Raw genomic sequence first — 21,936 nt, 5'->3', positions numbered from 1 at the left:
GAATGCTAAGGTTTATAAATCTTATTATCTAAATCTAGTGGAAACTATTTACCTTACTCTTTCAGCACCCCAGTGCCATCTGAGAAAGGGGATGATACCATATTGCACTATACGTTATAGCACCCAAGTTAAATGCCTGGTGTGTATTCTGCCAAATAAAATTCTGTGTCTAACTACAGATATGTCTGTTACACAGACAAATTTAACAGTTTTGAATGGGATTCACGTGTTTGAGATGTCTATATAAGAATAAGGTGAGTTGACCCCTGTCAGAATCTGTTTTGTTTTTCAGTGACAGCAAGGGAAACCCAATGTGATGAGTTCACATGCAGGCATCAGGGCTGTAGATGTCTGAAGGTAGGCCAGATGAACCCTGCATTCATTGATGACTTACATTTTGGGCACTGAATGAAGCATATTCTATAAGAAAAAAATAGTCTCTGATCATGTTATTTATTAGATGGCTTCATAATAGAAACACACAAGGGACAAAATTAAGGTTGCACAGAATGCCTTTTGAAAGCTTGGCATAGCAATAGCAGTATAATAATTATTCTCTGGGAATGAAAAGACATCAGCCTGAGGCAGACACTTGGAATGTTGCATTTCAGTTCAAATAGTTAAAGTTTGAAAAGAGAGTCCTATAGCAGGAAAGGAGAGCAAATTAATAATAGTTTTACCAGCTCTTTCTGAGAAACTTCCAGCCTCTCTAGGTTCAGTGGAAGGCAGCAGAGCTTGTATGGCAGCCCTGTAAGCCTGTGCATGTCTCTGCTCCAGTCCTTTGCTCAGCATTAACTCCATCAGAGTTAATAAGCATATGGCATTTTCAAAAGTTTTTACAAAAATGGCCCAATCACAGGAGCCTTTCTCTGGAAGTTTGTTAGGTGTTTGTTAACATCCACGCTGTAGGGACAGGGAAAACTGTGGTTGAATTATTTCTCCAATATCAAATGGCACAAAATTATCAGGTAACAAATGGCAGCCAAATTCAGTTTTTAACTCATTAGGCTAAAACATCTGACAAAATTTTCTCTCTGATTCTTCCTGGTAAAGCTGTATCGTGCCCTTGCACGTAGGTCAATGACTTTCTGTGCAGGTGTTACAGACTCATGGAAAAGGACCTTAACTAAGCACTTAAAATTGCTTGTGCAATGTTGTCACTTAAAAAAAATATCTCAGCCACAATAGAGGGACTGTGGGCTCTAGCAGGAGGTGGTTGTACCTCCCTCTAGCAGGAGGTGGAGGTACCATTTATGGCTCCTCAGACACAGCTCAATTTAAACTTACAAGACACCTTTCATATGCCCTTCTGGTGTAAATATCTTGGTGGATATTGTGTGAGCAACAAGGAGTCTTACAGTCTCACCAAGCATTAGCTATTGTTGCCTTTTCTTCCTAACTTACTTTCCTCTGCACTTCACTTGCTCTGAAGCTGCCCCAGATGGTGGAGGTCAGCAGGACCATGCATTAGAGGCTCACTCCATCTGTATCTCAGTGGAAACTTACATTAAGCAGGGGGGAATTGTGTGAGCTCCTTACGAGCCATTATGAACCCACTGAACAGTGTATGAGAATGTGGTGACCTTCCTAGGCAAAACATTAACATCTAACTTATTGGAAATGGGCTTTGGAGACATGAATTCTAAGGCTGACTTGATTTAGTTTACTGCAGGATGCCAGATAACTGATTAAGACCTTTATTTCAAAAAATGTCTACTTATTTTGGAAACCTGATTTTCAGAAAAGCACATTGCCTTCAGCCACAGTCCAGGCATTACAATTGCATATGTATTGCCAATTGCAGCTTTACTTGGGAAGGGAGAGAAGCGGACCATGAACTTTTTAGTCTTTGCATTAACACTGTCCAATTCAGTGCATGATTAGATATATTTGCATTACTGCTGTTCCCCCCACCCCATCCCTTTTAAATATGTGCTTTGGGATTACTCAATGTGTTAGAAAGATGTTTTGGAGAGAGCTCATATTTGTATGGCTATGCAGTCAGCTGCCCTATATCAAATGTCAGTGGAGCTGGAAAATTAATTGTATTTAGCAACGTCATCTGAAGTTATCCAATGCAAATCTGCATGGCAGAAAAGATTTCAAAGTCCTCCACAGGATGACTGCTACACACAGACAGTTATGTTGTTAGTGCAAACCTTAGGCACCAAACAAAAACTCCAATAAAGACACCTACAATTATTTACCTAAGAAAGAAATATCCTTGCCTAAAACTTCAACACAATGCAATCAGCTGCACTGGTCTTCAGTCAGTCATCAAAGTAAACCAATCTTGAACAAAATCAGCTGAGTCACTGAAATTTGAAAAGAACGATTTGTAGACGGCAAAATGGTCAGGTTTCTTTCTTGGATAAAAAGAGATAGAAAAGGTTTACTGAAGATTTTATGAAAGCATTCAAACTTTTCTGATCAAACCTCACAGTTTCAACAGAGAAGGAATTTAAATAACTGAAAACAGTGGTGTTTGTGCAAGATTTTGTATTGGAAATTATGCACTTATCTTGACTGTATTCTTACAGATGATACCTTTACCTATCTATGCAGTACAGGTTATTTATTCTTTGTTAGAATAATTTATTGTATGCACTTGCATGCACGCACTCTGCCTTCTAATGTATTTGCAGAAGAAAGAGACCCTATTTTATGTTCATCATCAGATATATTCAGGAAAAGGAAATCAGTTCAGGTAACCTAGCTCTGTGACTGTGAAGCAGGTAGCCAATCTATAATTTACTGTCTGAACATTTTTGTATTATATTTTCTTAGTGCTTTCATATACAAAGTAATGATAATAACTCTCTACAGAAGGAGTAATAATGTATGCTTCTAAATTCTGTTGCAGAGAGCACAGAAGAAAAAGCAAATGAAGTGTAAGGGACAATTTCTGTTTGACAATTCCCTTATAAGTATGCTACACTTAAATAGTGTAAACAGAGATTCAGATGAAAAATGAGAAGCATTGCTCTTATGTTAGATATTTGAGAACAATGAAGAAAAAATCAAATACAAGGAAGATATTCCTCTTTAGCTTGGAAATCAGTCCATAATTGCTGTGGAAAGAGCTAAGGTTCAAATAACTGTATCACAAATGTTAGTTTGTTATTCATAAAAGTTAAACAGTAAATGGTTTTAATAGCTTTACTTTCTGTCAATTGATGCCTATTTTCAGGTACAGTCCCAATGTGATTGTCAGCCATCACGGGCAGCCCAAGTAAGTAATTATCAGCTGTAGCTCAAGTAACTGATTATTAATGTATGTTTAACTATCATGCACAGCATTTATGCATTATTTTAACTTCATCCTGTGTTTTAAGATACCCAGGATGATGATATTTTCACTCCCTGAAGCAGTGGTGGAAATGTCCTTATGCTTATTTACACCCAGAATTTATTTGTGAGCAGGAGTTTGTTAGTAGTTTTTGTTTACTCTCCATTAAATATTATTCATGTAAAAAATGGAAGTCCATATTGTTAGCCATGTCTGGTTTGGTAAAAATATCTCACAGTTTAAGTAGATTAAGCTCTTGGGAAATTACACTAATTTGTAGCTTTTCATGAGTACTAACTCTCAAGTGACAGTCTCCCTAGTTGCAGGATAAGGTAACTCAGTGTGTTTCACACCTGCTGAGTTACTCACAAGTACAACCTATAATCAGTGATTTGAGTGATTTGAGACCCTGGGTAGGTTATAAAGACATGTCAAATGGAGTCAGTGAAATCACAATGCATTTGTGCCTTCCTTTGATTTGTAATTCATGTTGCCTTTATTTTCATTCTACCTCCATAAATTCATATTTTCTTCCATTTTTTTTCAGCTATTCTTAAACTTTGTTATTCACATCTTAGGTATTCTGAGGGCAAATATATTGGCCTATGCTGTAGTAATCTTCCTTAATTGATTTGGGATGTCTGCCAGTCTTCTATTATTCTGTGCCGATATCTATATATGACTGGCTTTTATCCAAGTGCTGTCATCTTTCTCATTCTCTTCATCCCTTTGCTCTTTTTGTGCTGAGAGGCAGTATTCTTAGCCTTTGAGTATTGGTCCTTCATCTGTCACGCTTGCAGTGGAAAAGGTACAAAGGGCAAACTTTCCAAATACTGAGATCTCTGTGCTTGGCTTTTCTGGCATTTTCTCTTAACTATTTTTGGCTAAGTCAGTTGTTGCAAGGTACTCATCTACTTAATAAAACTACATATAAAGTTTTGATACATTTACTACCATTTAGTACTTTGGTGAACTTGTGCCTTGTTTTTTTTATTATTTTTTTATTTTTATTATTTTGTATTTTACTTAGTATTTTTCACTCTATATTTGATTCATTGAAGAAAAAGTGATTCAGAATCAAGAACTACCATCATCATGTTCTCACAGATCTTTCTCATGAAGCTTTTTGATTTCTGTAAAACATGAAAAAGAGATCATTTATAATGAGTTTTAATGTAATTGAAATTCAACTTGGTTTTATATTGGGGATTGTTTTGTTTTCATCTTCATTATAAAGCTCATAATGTATATCACTTCTTTTAGATTAAAGGACAAAAGCTGTCTCTAGACAAATGAAAATTCCTGTGTTGTGGATATATCTGACTGCCTTTCTACAGTCCAGCTCTTTCTTCATGTGTCATCTGCTGCAAAATGGGTTCTCCTCTAAAAGACATAGAAGAAAACTAGTTGTTCTTCGGTGTTTTACAATAAAATATCAACACTGATCTACAGAAGAAATATAAAATTCAGTTGCAATTAAGGATCAAGACAAGCTCATATATATAATCAATATCCTCAGTACATATTTTGTTGGCCTTTAATCCAAATCTCATCTGGACCAAAGGGATTTTTTTTTTCTCGTTTCAGTGGTCTATCAGGCTATCATTAGTCCTTGGATTAGTAGGGCAACCATATTCAGCACAGGGCATTACCACTCCCTTAGCCAAATATACGTAGCCAATTCAGTCAGTGGAATGAATGTGATTAGTAAAAGGCCCCTGTGTAAGGTTAACATTGATAGATGAAACATTTCCTAAAGATGGTCTTGAAAACTTTGTTTTTGTGAATTTGTTATTCGATCAGCCAGATGCCTATCACCTGCTTAATGAAGACCTTGCAGCTGTCCTCTCCTGTCTTCAGTTCATGAAATCATCGGTGATTCATCTTTTGTGACTCTAAGACCTAATCTATTTGCATATTGAGAAACCCTCATGGATGAACCCAGCTGGACCCCAGCTTTCCAAATGAATGGAAAAAAAGGTGGTTTATTATGTTCCTTTTAAAATCAAAATTATGATTTTGGTGACTATGTCTTCAAGGTTGTAAGTACTGGAGAGAATATAGATAGAAGTTGAAGATCTGACTCTATCAACTATAAGCACTATTACTTGAATTCTTTGGAGATGACACCATTTGGATGTAATTCAGAATTGTTATATTTTCTCTTGGATCATTATACAAATATGTTTAAAAATAACACATTGTAACTGTCTACTTTTATTTTTTCTATTAATACTAAAAATAAGAATGCCTTTTATTGTATTCTATGTAATATACTATGTGGAACTTACATAATTACAATCAGTAACATACACTTATAGTCTCTATTTAAAATAGTATCTGAGCAGCTCACCATTTCAAAATATGTTCATCTCTCTAACATTTCTGTTAGACTTTATTAATTATAACCTGCCGTCATTTTACAGAAGGAGATCTGGAAACCATAGGCTCTTTGTGTACTATTTTTTGAAAGCAGTGCTGATTTGAACCCAGATTTGCCAGCTGACCATGTGATTCACCACAGGGAGTGATGCAAGGGACAGGTTTTGGGTAAGCCAGCTGCTTCACACAGTAAGAAAATCTCTAATACCTTTTCCACCGTAAGGTGCACCCAAAGGCACCCTAATCTGCAGTGACGGCAGATCCACCCCAGCAGCGTGTGCCTGGCCATTTTCATATTTCTTGCCTGCCTTTGCAGTGACTTCATGGGACTAGTATGGTGTGTGCAAGAAAGCCTACAATTCTTCCTAGAAGGGACTGATTTACCATTTACAACTGAAGGTTTGATTTTTAGTTAGTCTTCATTTTGGTTGCTTATAAGGACAAGGTTGATCTTGGAACCAGGTCACCAGAGTGTATGACCATGTCAGGACATTGCTGTGACCATGTAGCTCAGGTTTAGTAATAGGCACCATTGCTGAGACTAGGTAACTTGTTCCATATCACACGGGAAATATGTTGTAATGTAGAGAATTAAATTCTCTATGTCCCAGAAAAATATTATAGCTCTTGAGCCATCTATCCTATGGAAAAGTTTTACTTACTAGTCACATAGCACTATGTATATTCAAAAAGTGTTATAAATGGTGACTATTTACTGTTCACAAAGTTCTTAGAAGAAAAAAAAAATATATTATTCTAACTACATAGGTCTTAGTCCTGAACCCAAAGGCTGCAGTGTTTAACTAATGCAGATTATAGATTTGAATCTATATTGAATGTTCAACTTGGAATTCAGGACATAGCATCACAGAAGATCCAATCTTTGCAAGGTCTATTCAAATGACTCAGTAGGCTATTTTGCCATCTTGTTCTATAATTAACTACAGCAAGTGGTAATTAACAGGGGTGTTTTAAATCCTTGATTTAATGTTATTCTAAAATAGATACAAGGTAAATGGAACCCTGGACAATCTATCTGGCTTTCTCTTCTCTAGCATTTCAAAGGCACCTAGAAACTTGGCTTCTAAATACTACTAAGCCGATTTAGACCCAAAGGGCATGAGATACATAAAGATTAGTCTGGGTGTAAGAAAAAAATACAGAAAGGGCAGATTGGCAGCAGTGCATCAGAGAAGACAGTCTGTTCAGCATAAAAGAGGAATAGAATATGATACCAGGTTGAGCTGTCTCTTGAAACTCTTTAGACTTCAGATGACATTAATAAACTACTTAATCTCTCATGCGTGCAGCATTATTATGTACAGGGGAAGAATATAATGCTCTTGTGTATTATTTATTCTGTCCCCAATCTGCAGATGCCTAATCTCATGCTCTGCAGAGAATTTTCAGAGTTTGACTCCAAATTTTCTGTACTTTCAGAGATGGCAGAGCAAGCATAGCTGCACACATGTAAATAATTAAAATGATACTGAAAAGAGTATACAGGAAAGTGGGCTACCTGTGCAACTTATTGCCAAAAAATCTAATGAAGCTAAATATTCAGGAGCAAACATAAAGCACTGGATGATTTGTGAACAATGAGTAACCAGTGTTAAAACAGCTACAACTTAAATAAAATCCAAACTAAAAGAACTGGAAATACTCAGTATATTCCCATAGAGTGATGGGAACAAGAAAATATCTCTACATTAAATTATTTCTTACTTATATTTCCTTCCAGGAGATGGGTGAGGCATTATGCTGAGGAGATAGCGTTCATTGTGTAAATGAGAGGTAAGGACTATTGTGGTGTAAAATAAATCTTTCATACTTGCATAGCTGCACATACTACAGCTACAGCCTTTTATCTGCTATGCCTGGAGCTTTAGAAAAAAACTAATCCTAATCATAGTGTGATTCTTTCCTGTGGTAATTTTTAGTATGTATACGTGCAAAATTCTCTTAGTCAAAAATATTTTTAATCTCTTTTTACTGATTGGTACATAAGAAGCAAGGTGAAATGAATTACATAATGAGAGCTGGTGCCTAATAGTCTAGTAATAAGACTGGAAGTTATGAGATCTGCAGTGTGTTCCAGTTTTAGTTACAGTGAATTGATACCTGGTTTCAGAGACTCTGGGATCACATTTACATCTGCTTTTACTAATTTCTGAAGAGTGAAGGAGTTTGAATTGGAGCAAAGAATATTAAATATATACATATGCTTCCATATTCTGAATAAAAGTCATTAACAAACACCAAAGTGGGAACTTCTCCCATCATGATGATTTCTTCAAAATTTTGACCTATGGTGTTCTTCACTGATAAAAGTCACAGAGCAGCAGTGTGATCTACCTTCACATTTAGGTTTAATGTGTAGTGACATCTCAACCTTTTCCCACTTGCACAGGCTATCATTGCAAGCTCTATAAGACACACTTAGCATAAATGTTATTTCTTTCTCCCAGCATAACTTCTACAGTATTTTCCATGAAGAGATTTATGGTGTGTTTCATTTTCTATTCAAGATTTAAAAGGCTGATGAATTTGTCTCTGTTTTGAGTCAAAGATGGTTGCATCTGTTCACGAATCAATTCATCTGCAATTAGTATGCAAAACTGAAGTGGCAATTCTTTGAAAATAGGATAGGCGTCAAAAATAGTGTAAAAGGACTGCAGAAGATCAGTTAGCCCAAGCTCCTGCACTGAAACAGAATCAAAAATTTAGTGGCTGGAACAAGTCATTCAGAAAATATTTCTGTTTAGAAGTAGCTCAGATTGAGTTTCAAAGGAGGTGTATAATAAAAAGAACAATGTAAGAACTGAAAATTAATTGCTGTTCCTGAAGTCGAGTTTTTTTTACTCCTTCCTTCTATATAGTTTAGCATGACTGTGGTTCTTTGGAAATGAGTTTGCCATACTTCAAACAACCATCACTGTCCCAGTCTTGGGCAGTATATAAGCAAGTGCCTAAATTCAAATACACATATAGCACAAGGGACAAATTTTTAGAGCTACTTGGGCACCCAATTCTCAGCCTTGTGCTCTAGTACATTTCTTAATCAAGTTGCATTCACATTTCAAGCACCTGCAATAGGAAGCAACTTTACAAATGTTATTTTTGAAGTTCTCAGAGTCTTGTGAATTAGACAGACTTTGGTTAGACAGACTGCACTTTAAAGACTGGTACATACTGGCTCAAAGGTATTAAATGGATGATAAAACACATCAGTAGAAGAGCTGGATTAAATACACATCAGACTTAAATTCTAGTCCTCTACCTTCAGCAGTTTCTTATAAAGTTGCCTGTACATCATTTAAAGCCCCCAAAATGTGCAACTTAATGTTATTGTTTTTTGTGCTGTCCCTGAGATTCAGTATATGGATGGTCTCCTACAAGTCAAGACAAATGATGTATATTGACAAACATAGTTCTGAAGTCATAAGTGTGATTTTTCCAAAGCTCATTTTACTACTAGAGTTTATTGCAACTTGTTAGTTGTCCGTGGATATTTTTCAGTCTTTTGTGTAATTATTTGGTAATCTTTATTTTTCAAGAATATGGAGGTGTACTTTGCAGCTGCTAGCTCTGCTTAATGGATTACATCAGGAAGACATTGTAAAAGTTAGAGATGGGAAAATTCATTTCATTTGCAGAAAAATAGAAATGAGAAAGATACTAAAATATTTTTCTATTTGTAGCTTTATAACAGATATAACAAATTACCTCAGTTGCAAAGTGTCTTATCATTGAATGCTAAATTGCATTTATAGTAGCATAAATTCTAGAAGGCACATAAGAGAATTTTATACTGCAGATTTTAAAACTTTCTGTGTAGCCAAAGAAAAGCTAAATGTAGTTTGTAAAAAGTATTCTTACATATTGCTGAGTTAACATTAACTCCTGGTCTGTAGTAACTTGCCTTTCATTATCCAAGTCACCTTTGTTTTCTCATTACATATCCATTCAAGACAGGCAGAAATTTTGTAATGCTGGAAAGCCATATAATTGTAGAAGTTTATATGTAAAGGCCCTTCATCATCTTTCCTACTTTTCCAGCTACACAGTTTGGATATAATAAAAAGTCTTGCCATTACTTACAGACTTTTCCATGCCTGTATTCTTAGGCAATTATGATTACATTACCGATGAAAACTCTTCTGTGGCACTTTGTTACAGCATACCTGGTCTATGGTAAAACTAATGAGACACTGAATCTGAAAAATGTCTTGAGCTTTATTTTAAACCCTGAGGCATCCATCTTCAATTGGAAACTGGAAAAAAAAAAAGAAGAAGAAAGAATGGTAGGGGAGAGGGCGTTGAGGACACTAAGTGGGAAAATTAAGACCTGGATACATACCTTTACTTTAGGGATTGTTTCCTCCAGAAGCAGAAACTCAACACTCGTCCCTACTGTCTTTCATCTTTATTTATAATTCACAAACTGGGCTGCACGTCTTGGCTAGTGAGCATATGAATAGTAAAGATTGCAGAAGACCACAGAAAAGCAAGCACATGAAGAGTTCAGTACAATTGCAGCTAGGTTGTTTCTGGAGCCTAAACTGGGAAAATTGCCAAGGCATCAGTAGATCACATCGCAAATTGCAGTGTAGATACAGCATGAGCCCCTAGGAGGCCCCGTTCAATAAGGGGTTTCAGAGCATGCCTGAGAGATTTGGGCTCCTCACTGCTCAAGCCCACATCCCTGAACTACTGGGAGAGTGTCTTAATCCAGGTGGTTAGAGAAAGGCAATTAATTGCTGCTTGTTAAAACCCTGCTTTTGAACAAGAGACACATGGGCTGAGGGAATATGTAAAACCACGATTAACTGTTGAAGTCACTGGGGCACTCAACAGGGTAGTAAAGACCTGGGTCTGGACACTGGGAGTCATTTTTGCATTTTCTCCTGCACCCATCAGGTGTAGGTACAGGAGCCAAGGGACATGGAGAGACCAGTAGTGATTTGAGGCCACAGGGTGAAAACTTCTTTCCCATTCCCTTCACTAATACCCCTTCTGCCTCTCCTGTCTTAAGGTATGTGATCAATGCTGAGCACAATGTGATACGGTATGGAGTAGCCCTTTGCTCAGTCTGGGTCAGCTCCTGGCTGTGTCCCCTCCCAGCTCCCTGTACACCCCCAGGTACCTCGCTGCGGGGGCAGTGTGGGGAACAGAGAAGGCTGTTGTGCTCTGTAAGCACTGTTCAGCAGGAACTAAAACAGCACTGTGTTTTCAGCACTGTTTTAATCATATGAAGAAAAGTTACTCCTTCCCAGTCCAAACCAGTATAGAGGTCTGTCTAATCCCTCCTAGAGGAATGAGAAACAGGACCTGATCAGAAAGCTCTGCGGTGTAAGGTAGCCACTCCTGCTATGGCAGAGTTTGCAAGTGGAATAATGGCTGCTCCTAGGTGGCTCCTCCCCACATAATACTGTTAATCTGTCCCCCAGAAATATATTGAATGCAGGTCATAATGTAGGTCATAATGAATTTTATCCACTGACTTAGCTGTATTTCAATAGCAATTTAAGAGCACAAGCCCCATAATCCATCAGAAACCCATTCCCTCTAAAATACAAATATAAGACAGGACTTAGAAAATAAAGTCATCATTTTGGTAATTACTTTAATAAATGTGCATTATCCTACGTTATAAGCAAGAGGACAAAGATTTCATAAGAAAGGAAAAGTTATCCAGTAAAGAGCAAAAGGGAGGCACAAAAAGTTTTATAAATAATGGACAGTGTTTTATAGAACAATGTCTTCGTTGTCTCTCCCGCAGAAAGGGAAGACAGAGCACATACAGAATTTTAACTATCCTCTCTTCAAATCCTAGAGACTTTCAGTGAGGAGAAAAAAGCACCCTTTTCCAAGTTCATGAACAAATAATAAGGTGATGCACAGTACTTTGCAGATATGTAATCTTTATGCTTAGCCAATATCTATTACAAAATAATAATTAAAAAAAAATGTACACCGAAGACACTTAAATGTCTAGGTCCAATGATATGTTTTATGATATTTTAAAACTAAAATATTGCTAACACTTGTTACCATCTATTTAACTGTCTTATTTCTTCAATATCATCACATTCATCTATCTAGTTTTCTCTCTTGCTAATCTCAATCACTAGCTGTGGCGGCATTTTCCCCACTGCCCAATACATCTGAAGGAGCATTCTGTGCAATCCTTTAGTTCCCAAAGCTGCAACATACCCCACTAACAGAGTAATCAATGCAACATCTCTTCTATGTGCCTGGAAGTAGACAGGGCTACTAAGGCTGGACAAATCTGAAGAAGAGGTGTGAGGTTCTCTGCCCTTAACAGCATGGCAACACAGCAGCAGCTGTGTTGCAGAAGCTGCTCCGGATGCCACACCAGTTTTGGAATTACTTAGAACATGGTTCACTTATCACATGTGTATAAGATTTGATATGCTCTAAAGAATCCATTGGTGCATGTGGGTATTGCCCAGTATTTGCAGAAGATCTATGCACTTCTGCAGTAGCATCTGAAGACCTAGCAGTATACCAAAGGCGTTTCCAATGGTACCAGAAACCTACCTGTAGAAAATTGAATCCATGGCCAGTGCTTTCCTGAGACACCATTCCACAGCACAGGTTCCAGAACAAAACATCGCTATTAATTTCTTAAGCAGTGTAAAAGAAGAAAATTACTTTCTTTAATTGGGCTTACCTTCATAATAAAAATTAAAAACCCTGAAAATTCTTAGTTGCCATAATATCCATTTGAATTACTTCCTAACAAATCACATGCAATTTACATTCTGTTTATAGATACACACTGAGCTTGAGGATTTTCTTTAAACACAAGTATTTTCCTACGGAAGATCATTATTATATGTATTATGGATCTCATTTTTATTGTTACTAGTTGGGAATAACAGACAGAAGTTCTTAATACATTAAAATACACTGTTTTAGGGTACTTTGGGTACACAGTCCTGAAAAAAAACAATGCATAAGTAAATAAATCCTCTTATATTGATTAAACAAATTGCTTCTTTTGATTAGTTTGATATACGTTTCACAGAAAACCTTCTCTTTCTCTTCCTTAAATCAAAAATCAAAATGACTAAAGAGGGGCAAGACATGCACTTAAAAATGTCTATTTAAACTGCTGAATTCACTGGAAAACAGAATAAAAATTGAGGAGAAGTATCCACATCCAAAGAAGAAAGAAAAAAAGTCTTTGTTTGACTGTAACACCACCCATTACTGAATCATATCCTGGCTAGACTAATACATAGAACAAGTAGAAAAAAGAGTATTTGAAAGCTAAGCATTTGATCATTGGCTCCAAGAGCTAACAGCCTTTCCCAAAGCATAATTAATGTGCAGTGGTCTTTTTACCATTGGCTTTGTCATCCATTGTTCAAAAGAAGCAGGGAAAAGATGTACAGGGTGGAACAAAAGGTACAAAGTTCACAGATGCCACTTTAGTGTTAGAAAAAGAAAAAATTGGACACTAGAAAAATTCTTAAAATATGAGAAAAATCATGTAATGGTACATTTTTTCCAGGAAAGCAACATCCTCTTCAAATGTAGTGTGGAATTTGGTTGAGTGGACTTCCTATTACAAACAGTAAAGAAACTGCTCTAGGCACATGAATGAAACCTGGGAATAATATATAACCGAATGGTAATAAAATGTTTTTCTGAACAGCTGGAGTCTACCAGTGTTCTTTTACATGTATTTTTTTTTTACCCTAACTGTTGATAACTGTTAGAGAATTAATTCCTAAATGGGACCTATTTTGCTATATGACCTTGCTAAGCTTTAACAGTAAAAAAAGTCAGATTGGGTAATAAAAATCAGCTCTCTCTCTCCATATATATATAATAATAATAATAATTTTTGCACTGAAAAATGGGGAACTATGCTGGTTTCCCTCCACTGAAGTTCTAGCTCTAGGAAGACAGTATTTCAGATAGGAATAAAGACTGTGATGTGGCAACACTTAAGCCTGCTTCTAAATGAAATCATTGAAATGTAATACTGTAATACATGTAAAAGCCCTTGGATGCCCTGAAACATTAAGCACACAGTTTTAATCATGTGCATGATTGCTTTGTGGAACCAAAAGGACAGCTCTGGTGATGACCTAGGACAGTAGATATTTTTAAAATACACGAGCAAAATTAAGATCTGAAGTGATGTTGCAGGTACTAATGAAAGATGTAGTCAGAGGTGTGTGTGGTAAATACATTACCTTTGGTGTCATAATTATTTTTTAGTGACACATTATTCATTATTCATGACCTGAATAAAATAGTCAAAGGGTAAAATAATCGTTTATGCTAGATGCATGATATTTAATGATGTCTCCTTGATTAAAACTAATCAATGCAATCCCAAATGGCACTTTTTCAGTGACATTCTAAAGATCAAAGAAGAACGTACACACAATATTACAGTTATATTAAGATAAATATCAAAATCCCTCAGGATATACGATATTACTGAATATACGATATACGATATATACGATATACTGAAAAAAATCCTATATTAGAGTTATATTAAGATAAGTATCAAAATCCTTCAGTTTTCTCAGGAGATATACATCATACAACACGAGAGGTAATGGACTAATCAACATTATGAAATTGTACCAAACAGTTATAAATGCAAGAATTAGGTAGTTAGGCGAAACAAGTCTTTCAAATCAGATTAGATGGGAGAGATATTAGAATCATAGATGTTGGAAAAGACCTCTAAGGTCAGGTCCAGTTGTTGGTTTCAAACTCAGCCAGCAAGAAGAAGATTATTTTGTCTATGAAATATTGGGGAAAAAAAAAAAAAAAAGGAAGGTGGGAGATGAATCTCTCATTTGTTGTTTAGATAAGTCAATTAAGACTAATTACAGTCCTTCATATCTAGTTCTTCAGAAATGACTTTATCTCACCATCTGATCAGATGATGAAAATGATTGTTTCCCAGTTATGCCCAAGGTATTTCTGAGCTGGAGTATGCCTGACAGTGAACACTGCGGAGGAAGTTTTTCTTAGATATTAAAATTACAGCATGAAGGCTCATACTAATGTGAAACCATTTCCCAAACAGGTGATTGAAATGGGTAAAGAGTTTCATGCTACTGTGAGAAGAAGACTTTGCAGTTCAAACACAGAGACATAAACAGCTGCAAATACCTTGCCACTTCTGAAAGCCTGTAAGTACAGTATAATTATCTTTTTTTCTGCTAATATTAATTTTTAGCAATATATTTTCTGAGCAATGGAATTGTTTCCCTTAGACATTTGCTTTGACGCAGTTACTCCAATAACCATTTTATTTGCTACTGCCCTGCTTACACAGACAAAGTTTACCTTTACCCAGTCTGCTGCTGCAGCACTGCTTTGGGATTACATATTTAGTTGTTTTATCACCTTCAAGACTGATTTTTTTTTTCCAGAGAAATTTCATCTCCATAATGAAAAGCAAGATGCCCTTTTTAAATAATTCCATTAATTCCATCCAATAATAACTCAATTTTAGTATGATATATGTTGTTTGCCTTTTAATTTGTATTATTTGATTTGAAGAGATTGGATAGCAGGATAAACAACCTCCAGCTAATCAACAATGAAAACAGTTCAAAGAATGGAGAAATTTGTTTTCAAACACCTGGAACAAGGTGGCAATGCATATTACTTTGTCCTCTGACTAGTGGCCAGTGCTTCTTCCTAACCGTAACAAATTATGGGCACAGAATTTAAAGAAACCTGTATGTAGACATAATGTTGAGCAACCCCTTCCACATTATCCGGGAATTACTGCTTCCTTACCTTCTGTGAAGTGTCTGTATTGGATGGAGACCATTCCTCTTGCCCGGGTCTTTGTAGCACACTGAACCTGTCTATACAGGGAACATCCAAATGCAAATCCACTTGCAAAGTCCTCCATCCACTAGCATTTGACTGGCACTTCTACTGCAAATGCCTCAGGGGGATGCTTTTTTTACTCAAGTAGTGAAGGGTTCACAGTGCCTTTCACTAACAGCTCTTCTCTAAATAGTGCAGATCTGTTCTCTGGATAGCATATTCATAAATGAGCTGGAAAAGAGAGTGAGCTCCGAGGTGATAAAGTCTGCTGCTGATATGAAGTTATTCAAGGTAAAAAAGACAGGAGCTGAGTATGAAGAACTACGTAGGGATATTATGTGACTGAGTGACTGGGCAATAAAATGAAAGATGAAATTCAATGTAGATAAATGTCAAGTGATGTGTGTAAGGAGAAAGACTCTCAGCTTTCAGTATAGAATGATGGGCTCTGAGGTGACCATTAATGCTACAGGAGTGAGACATAAAGTTATGATAGATAGATCCATGAAAAAAAAATGTGCTTAATACTTGGCAGTTGGCAAAACAAAGAAACAAACAAGCAAACAAAAATCAACCAACAGATCAAATCCTGAGGCTTATTAGGAAACGATTCAAGAGCAAAACAGAAAACAATTTTATGCCAGTGTACAAACTCAAGGGTGACAAATTCAAGTTATACTCAGGTTGAATCCACAGATCATCCAGAGCATGTAGGATTCCTTTCTGCACCACACAGTTTCCCTTTGTGCAGAAACCAGAACTCCACAGAGACCAAAATACACTCTTATATGGGGGTCAGTTTGAAAATGAGAATCACACTGAGAACTGAGACATGGAAACACTCCTGAGTAAACTAGTATAACCTTTGCTTCAAGTCTTTAGCAAAAGGCGACTGAAGTACATACCTTTTTGTGCAGGTATACTTAAAAAAATCCTAGATTAGATATATGGATTGCTATACATGCAGAGGCATTTGGGAATGAGCAATATATTTATGTGCCTAGCTTGTGTATACAGACAGTCACATATATGTAAGAATAGACAACCTTTCTGAGGATAAAGCCCTTCTCTAGGAGAAATACAGCAAGTATCAAGCTAAACTCCAGCTGGAAACTATTGATATGGATGTAATTTATATGCTGGTGAGAAAAACAGACTGTATGAAAGAAAAGGTTGGTTGTTGCCTGTGGAGCAGAGGGGAGAAGTGATTGAGGAAAATTGTAAATAACTATGAACCAATGTCTATTCAGTCATAACCACTGTGGCTCCAGTAGTTATGAATTTTAGTTCCCAGGTTCATATTTCCATGTATTTTTTTGATTTCCATTGAAGATCAATACTCAGACATGATTGGTGGAAAAGAAAGGGATCCACAAAAGCTCATGTCTGATCAGGAACTTGATCAGAATGTAATAGTGACTGAAGAGGAACATGCTTTAAACTATACTCTTTCCCACAGATTTAGGAAACCTTCTCCACATTGAAGAAAGGGGCTTAGAATCTTGAAACATCTTCCTCAACTTGAATGCCTCACTCAAATTTCTCTCACAAAACATGGCTGAAGTGTGAACCTCAGTTTAGATTGCATGCACTCAAATCCTCCCACATCTGCCAGGTCGACATTCACACTGAGATGAACAGAGGGACTCCTAGCTTAAGCAAGTTGAGAAAGCATAGGCTTCCTCTAGAAACCACTGCTTTAGGACTGTCAAGACTAAATCCATTCCAGACATGGCAGTGGTGACATTTACATCTTTTGAGAGGAAACTAGAATACATTATGTACAATTCCGTACTAAAATTTCTAAATGGGTCTCCAGATAGGCAGGCAGAGTTAGCACTGACTCACCATACTTTGCATTGCACAACTGTATCCAGAAAAAGTGCAGTCAAGCTCTAAATTTCATGTCCTGAAATACAGTGGCAAGATTTGTAAAACATATGAGATGCTTTCCTCTTGTATATATGATCAAAAACTATGTGACTGCTGAGTTAGAAGAACTGTTAATGAAAGAGAGAGTGCTTGTAATAAGTACAGTGAAAACATAAAACCAATTAGTGCTGTGATGGGCACCAGATCCAACTGTGAGATGGCAGAGAGATATTACCACTGTAAGGTCTGTGTACAGTGGCTGTTTTCATCATCTGATTTGAGTCCCAGTGTCCTTGTTTTGACTGGGATTGTTATTTCTCTTCCTAGTAGCTGGTATGGTGCTGTGTTGTGGATTTTTGATAAAAATAATATTGATAAAACACCAATATTTTAGTTGTTGCAGAGCAGCACTCACGCAGAGCTAAGGACTGTTCAGCTCCCGGTGCTGCCCTGCCAGTGAGGTACCTGGGGGTGCACAGGGAGCTGGGACAGGACACAGCCAGGACAGCTGAACAAAGAGATATTCCCTACCAGGACAGCTGAACAAAGAGATATTCCCTACCATAAAATCATAGGAAGGTTTGGGTTAGAAAGACCTTAAAGATATCTGATTCCACCCTCCCACACTCTTCCTTCCTCCCCGCCCCCCCCCCCCCCCCCCCCTTCTCCCAAAATGCTCAGCAATAAAACCAGGAGGAATTGGCTGGGGTGGGCTGCCATTCCCTGGAGATTTTCATTGGGGATTCATTGGCTGTCAGCCAGCAGTTGCATTGTGCATCACTTTTGTTTGTTTGTTTGTTTGTGTAGTTTAGTTTAGTTTAGTTTTTCTTTCTTTCTTGTTGAAGTGTCTTTATCTCAACCCACATATTCTCGGACTTCTAACATTTTTAATTCTCTCCCCAGTCCCACTGGGGAGTGAGTGAATGGCTGTGTGCTGCTTAGCTGCCTGCCAGGTTAAACCACAACACCCACTGTAAGCTTAGCTCTTTGTATAGCTAAGAAACCTGACTTCTGTTTTGCTTTATTTTCTGGGAAGTTGCCTTTCAGAGCATCTGTACAAAGATGTCATTACTTAATTAGAAGGAATGTATCCCCCAAACTGAAATCACTTTGATTTCAGTAAATGATTTCTGGAGTGGCATGGTTTTCTTAGCTTTGGTATTGTGTCAGGTGGAACTGCTTACGTCAAAAATCAGTGATAATGCTCTATCAAGATATATGACTAATGAAATAGTCAAATTCTAAACAACTAACTAACTAACTAAAACCAACATCCATTCCAAACTTTCTGGGGAGATTTTTCATAACATGGAAAAGCTAACAAAGAGATTACTCTCAAATGAAATATTAGAGTAAAACAAAATAAGTATGGCTCTGTGGTAATTTATGCATGCTCAGGCAATAATACAGATCAAAAGGCAAAACCATTTTATCTCCACAGCAAAACAGAACTGATTGTTTTTTTTTGTTTGTTTGTTTTTAAGTTTTCCATTGTAAGATATGATGCCAGAACTATTCAGTGGCTTTCTTGGCTCTCCTTCCCACCTAATCCTCCTCACTTACATTCTTTACAGTGCTACTGAGCAAAGAGTTTGCTATGGATAACTGGAAATAAGCATCACAGAAAAGTCTTCCTTCCTCTTCCAGTCTTTGTAACCATTAAGCTGATTTCTACACAACATATGAATATGGAAATATTGTTGAAATGAGTAAACATACGAAAAAGAGATCATGTCATCTATAGAGATATTTACATAACAAAAAAAAAAGAAAAGAAGGTTGACTGGAGAATTCTGATTGTTAGAACTTTACAATCACTTTACAGAAGCACGGCTATCCACAGTGTCAGGTAACACAGAAGAAGAAGCAACATCAGGATTTATTCTCTACTGGAAACTTGGACACAGGAATGTACCACTTGGTGTCAATCAGACATATATTTTGGTATTTAGTAGTTCCCTTTCAGGACACTAATTAGATTAAAGACAGGAGAAAAACTTGCAGGAGAAGTAATTCAGTGGCACAGATTAATTGCCAGACAAAAAGAAATGATATTTGGATGACACTTACTAATGCAATGAATTAGCATCAGGCTGTCTTGTTATTTCCCTTAATAAATCAGAACCTGTCAGGAAAAAATAAGAAACTGAATGAAAGAAAATGTAAGTATCCCAGAAGAGTTTAATGAATAGAGGGAGAATGCAGTCTTTTTGATTGCCTATATACATCTGCCCTGCAGTGATGTGCCAGCACACTAGAGAATAGTGTGGAATAGTGAATAATAGGTAGCAAGACAGTAGGGAAATACAAATTATTAATTATATCTATTGCTAGAAATTTTTTATGGAATGTTTTATTGTCCTACAAAGAAGGAAATGCCTCTAAAGGGTGCAGAGATATGAAAAAGGAATGACCCTAATATCTCCTTTGGTTTACACATTACCTTCATCCCCTTTTTCTCGCTTGATGCTCATCTATCTGTTCCCTTTACCTCTGTTCCTTCTCATCATTTTTGGTGTCTTACATAAGATGAATTGCAAGTAAGTGATCACAAGGTGTTTGTAGTGGTGGTGAAGAGAAGAGCTATTTTGTGCTCCTAATATTGTATATTAATTAAACTGTAAGATCTTAATTGGAAATTTAGGAAATGGCTTACCCCAGATAGAAGGCTTTAGCACCGCATGGGTTTCACACATCTTTTCAACCTCCTACCACATGGTGTTTTTCCTGAAGGGTTTGGTACTTGTTTCAGCCTAGTATCTGCAGAAAATTTGGGGCGGTGTGTGTGTGTGTTAGAGAAGGGTGGAAAAGGATTGCGAAGTGCAAGAAATTTTTGTGACCAAGCCAAAATGCACCCAATTAGCTGTAAAAAAGTGAACTTCTGTAAAGTGGGAGTGATATATTACTTCCTATACACCATCTCGTAATGTCTTTTGTATTTAGCTTAAAAGCTATTTGGGATAAGACTGTACTGTAGAGGCTACACACCACAACTACTAGCCTGATGTTCCTGTGCAAAGGAACAGATCCCAAGCAGCAGGGAAGAAAGCTCTGCAGGGACCTCTGTGCCAACATACATGGGAAAGGTGGCAACAGATAAGATCTATACCATGCACAATGGCATACTTTATGCCATGTAAAGGGAAGAAGGACTTCTGAACTTGATTGGTGTCTGAGGAATAACATATTATAAATACTGTAGGGGGCGGGGAGGAGAATGCTTGCTTGGCATATAAGAGAATCTAAGAAACTTGGATTTGGATAATCTAAATGGTGTTGTTTGAAAAGTGGTCATAATAAAATAGTCTGAAATTTTCTTCAACTGAAGACACTAGTTAGCAAACACTGACAAGCATCTCAGATTTGCTGTTAAATGTGTGTGTGGAATCTGGCTTCAAAAACCTGGAACAGGTTCCTGGAAAGTTCTCTTAAGGCAAGGGCTTGATAAGGGGAAAACAGTAGGTTTGGAAAGCCTGAGAAGCAATTTATTGCTTATTTTTGTTGACCTTTGCATTCACCTTGCTGCTGTGTGAAAGCACAGATTAAAGCAGAGAAAGCACAGAATTTCAGAATAAAGCACAGAGGAAATCTGTTCATATTAAAGTCCTGACATGTTCCCTTCCTGCTCGGATTTTATCCTAACAAAGGGTGTTACATCATGATACAAGAACCCAGGGGAGCTATAAAGATGGTAATGATGTATTTTTACTGTTTAGGAGTCAGAGTCATGTTGGGGTAGAATACAAAATGATAAACTAAAAAAAAAAATAAAAATCTTTTGAGGCTACTGTTTGTATGCATTACCCAATAAATGTCTCATGCAGACTTCATAAATAGCCCTGGTGACACCCACAACTTCCCCTTCTTGTGTGACTGTGTGAAACATTAATGTGCAGGATTAAGTCTTTGGGAAGTGGAAAAGTTCATGCAGTGAGGGAACAGAACTTCATCAGCTTCCTGAGAAGCTGCCCCAGACACCTGGCTGTGATGCTAAAGAGGTATCCCTTCTCTTTTGGAACAGATTACATTACATTCCTGTTACAGGCAATGGAGAGAAACAGGAACATTTAATGGTGCTATACATCTTAACCGAAGGGGTCATCTACTGTAGAAGTACTGATCACTCTCCACTTACTCAATTGTCTACATATCTATAGAAACAAGCATCTCTATAAATGTATCAGTAATGTAATCGTCCATGGCAAAAGAAGACAAACATCACCCTTAAGGATTTTGTTGATATACAACGTTAAAAAAACAGTCAGTACAAATGATAAATACTGTATAACGCTAGGAGACCTGCAAAACCAAAACTTCAGACTCTCAGGTGGGGCACCGCAAATTTGCAGACACTTCTAAATTTCTGTGACTAAAGATGCCATAGAATCATAGAATCACAGAATGGTTTTGGCTGGTAGAGATCTTCAAGACCATGTAGTTCCAACTCCCCTGCCATGAGCCAGGACACCTCCCACCAGACCAGGTTGCTCAAAGCCCCATCCAGCCTGGCCTTGAACTCTTCCGGAAATGGGGCATCCACAGCTTCT

This window comes from Cygnus olor, chromosome 1 (genome assembly GCF_009769625.2).
Source record: "Cygnus olor isolate bCygOlo1 chromosome 1, bCygOlo1.pri.v2, whole genome shotgun sequence".
Taxonomy (NCBI): domain Eukaryota; kingdom Metazoa; phylum Chordata; class Aves; order Anseriformes; family Anatidae; genus Cygnus; species Cygnus olor.
The sequence above is the reverse complement of the archived record's forward strand: the minus strand, read 5'-3'. Positions refer to the sequence as shown.